Below are 3,866 nucleotides of genomic sequence, written 5' to 3'. Positions count from 1 at the left end.
AGCTAGCCTCAGGCTACAAAACCAACCCCCGGAGTACGGACTTCTTCCCGAGAAGACCAAGAGGACAAAAGTCCCGACCTCGGAAGCAGCTACCATGACAGCCCCTGCGCCACCATCTGCAATCGTGATGCAACAACCCAGGGAGCCACCGACTTTCCGCGGTTCGCCATGTGAAGACCCCGAAAGCTGGCTGGAGGCATACGACCGGGTCGCTACGTTCAACAAGTGGGACTGCGACGACAAGCTGCGCCATGTTTACTTCTCGCTTGAAGACGGCGCCAGAACCTGGTTCGAGAATAGGGAGCGTGCACTAACAACCTGGGACCTCTTCCGAGCCGCATTCCTGGACACCTTCACTAGCGTCGTCCGTAAAGAAAGAGCTGCAGCCTTGCTGGAAAACCGTGTACAGCTCCCGAATGAGAGCATCGGTATGTACACTGAAGAAATGACTCGATTATTCCGGCACGCCGACCCCGCTATGCCAGAAGACAAGAAAGTTCGCATGCTCATGCGGTGAGTTAAGCAGGAGCTATTCGCCGGACTTGTGCAGAATCCACCAACGACAGTCCAAGACTTTCTCTCGGAGGCTACGACAATCGAGAAAGCACTGGACATGCGCAACCGGCAATACAATCGCCGTTCGACGCCACAGTACGCCGAAGTCCAAGGACTCTCCCACGACCTACGAGACACCATCAGGGCGATAGTACGGGAAGAGCTGCTGAAGTTGCTACCGTCGTCGCAGCCTCAAGTTGCTTCCATCGCCGATATCGTGCGGGAGGAAATCCAGCAATCGCTAGGACTTCCCGAATCACCGCAACCCCAGCCGGAAGCGATGACCTACGCCGCCGTCGCCCGTCGTGAAGGCCCCCCTCCGCGCTCGCGCCAGGGCCCCATAACGCCGCAGTTCCGTCGTCCACCGCCGCCGCTGCCATCACGCCCGCCCGTCGCCCAGCGCAGCTACCAAAGGAAGACAGTCATTTAGCGCGCCCCCGACCACCGCTCGCTCTGCTATCACTGCGGGGAAGCCGGCCATGTCTACCGCCGATGCCCATACCGCGAGATGGGCCTACGAGGGCTCGCCGTCAACGCACCACGTCCACAGCTTGGCGAGCGACCACGTGACATCCCCGACTACCTCGCCGGAGTCCAGTGGCAACCACGACGACCCTCACGCTCGCCGTCACCGAGCCGCTACATCTCGCCGTCAGTACACCGGTCCCACCCGGGGCCGATCTCCGAGCCCTTACCCGGTAAACTAAAGGCAGCAACCGATGGAGGTGCGGTTGCTGTACGACGCAATGCCGAAGATCCTCCGCCGCCAACGATGATTCGCGAATCATCACGACGAGATATCAGCATGCCGCCTAGCAACAGCCTTGACAGCACTTCGCCGCAGAAAGAAGACCTTCCGACGCGACGCAGCAGCAGCAGAGCAAGCCGACGCAGCCGTGATCCGACGCCACGAATTAACCGCAACGCCAGACGCCGGTCTACGGATCTGGACGTGCTCATCATGGTCATAACGTCACCGCTCTCGTCGACACTGGTGCCGACTATTCCGTCTTCAGTGGCGCGTTCGCCGCCAAGTTGAAGAAGGTGAAAACAGCCTGGCAAGGACCCGATATCCGGACAGCGGGAGGCCACCTAATAACGCCGACTGGAATCTGCACAGCGCGAGTCACGGTAAACAACCGCACTTACCCGGCGAGCTTCGTAATCCTGCAGCACTGCTCCAGGGATGTCATCCTAGGCATGGACTTTCTAAATCATCACGGTGCAGTCATCGACTTAAGGTCCAAGTCGATAACGCTTTCAACATACAACGCGATACCACCGCATACAAGCATAAGTTACCATGCCTTGAATGTGCTTAAAGAACAAGTCACCGTTCCGCCTCGCTCCAGCGTAATGATTTCCTTCGGTACCGAAGTGCCTGCAGACATGGGGGCATCATCGAGGGCGATCATCACCTACTGCTCGACCGTGAAATTTGCGCCGCTAGAGGCATAGCTGAGCTACGTGCAGGGAAAGCAAGGGTGATGCTCACGAACTTCAGCCCTGAATACAAGCACATTAACAAAGGCACCACGGTCGCCTACATCGACGAAATAGTACAAGCCAGCAGTGCTTTCGCCTTCACGGATTCCAGTGCACCTGCAACGACGACTATAGTATCTGAACCAACTTTTGACGTCAACCAGAACCTTCCCAGGCATAAGAAAGAACAGCTAAAGGCTCTGCTCCTGCAATACAAGGACTGCTTCTCGTCGTCATCGAAAGTTCGACAAACCCCTGTCGCCAAGCAGAGCATTATAACCGACGAATATGTCCGCCCAATCCGTCAGAGCCCGTACCGAGTTTTGGTGCGCGAACGCGAGGCCATAAGGCAACAAGTCGACGAAATGCTACGCGACACCATCCAGCCGGCCAAGAGTCCGTGGGCGTCCCCCGTGGTGTTAGTGAAGAAAAAGGATGGAACCCTACGTTTCTGCGTCGATTATCGTCGCCTCAACAAGATCACGAAGAAGGACGTATACCCCCTCCCACGGATTGACGACGCCTTGGATAGACTATACAACGCAAAGTATTTTTCGTCGATGGACCTAAAAACCGGCTACTGGCAAATCAAGTCGACGAGAGGGACCGGGAGAAGACGGCCTTTATAACACCAGACGGACTGTTCGAGTTCAAGGTCATGCCGTTTGGTCTTTGCTCGGCACCTGCGACTTTCCAACGCGTCATGGATACAGTACTGGCAGGCTTGAAGTGGCAGACTTGCCTTGTCTATTTGGACGACGTCGTTGTGTTTGCCTCAAGCTTCGAAGAACACCTGCGGCGCCTTGAAACAGTTCTTCAAGCAATCAAAACCTCCGGACTCACGTTAAAGCCAGAAAAGTGCCGCTTCGCATATGAGGAGCTCTTGTTTTTGGGCCACGTCATCAACAAGTCTGTAGTGCGCCCCGACCCTCAGAAAACTGCGGCCATCTCCAACTTTCCTCCGCCCGCTGACAAGAAGGCAGTCCGTAGATTTCTTGGACTGTGCGCCTATTACAGGCGCTTCGTCAAGGATTTTTCACGGATCGCTGAGCCACTGACGTATCTCACGAAGGCCGACATCGAGTTCAAGTGGGAGACGCCGCAAGTCGAAGCATTTGAAGAACTGAAGCGACGCCTGCAATCGCCGCCAATGAGCCTTGGTTACCGTACCTGTATGGTGGCTACTACATGGATCTCGTAGCCATCGATGATGATAGTTGTGGCCTTTTGCTTTGCAACGGTCGATTTATGGTAGGCTAAAACCCGGATATAGAATACAGAACCAACCAATCTGATCTTTAAAGGGGCCCTGAACTACAGTGCGTAAAGTATACTTATATTGCTAGTTACGTATTATGCCAGGTGCGGTTATCAGCTTTTTCTATTGTTCGGCCACATACTTTTTCTCTATCCACGCGCTGTTTAAAGCGGGAAGCTGCATTATCTAAAATCTAAACATATACGATTGCTTTTTACTAACCATTAACATAGATGTCTCACAGCCTTGTCCAACAGTGCCATTCCATTAAACAGATGCTAGACAACCTTTCAATTGAATATTTATTTCACTCCATAAAATCCAAGAGAAAAATTTATTTACAAAAAGCTCGAGAGGTAGGCCTGAGCTATAGGTTGCTCTGGCATGCTACTCTACATTGGGGGAAAAGGCTGATGAATGATGATATGAGGAGGAGGTGCGTATATACAAGTTCACAACGTTGTGGCATCTCTGAAGCCTTGCATCTAAATGAGTGGCTTGCAGAAAGGCTATAGCAGCACTTGTAACCAAGGCTGTGCTGTTTGCATTAGGCCAAGGACCAAAAAGA

This window comes from Dermacentor silvarum, chromosome 4, assembly GCF_013339745.2.
Source record: "Dermacentor silvarum isolate Dsil-2018 chromosome 4, BIME_Dsil_1.4, whole genome shotgun sequence".
Lineage (NCBI taxonomy): Eukaryota > Metazoa > Arthropoda > Arachnida > Ixodida > Ixodidae > Dermacentor > Dermacentor silvarum.
The sequence above is the reverse complement of the archived record's forward strand: the minus strand, read 5'-3'. Positions refer to the sequence as shown.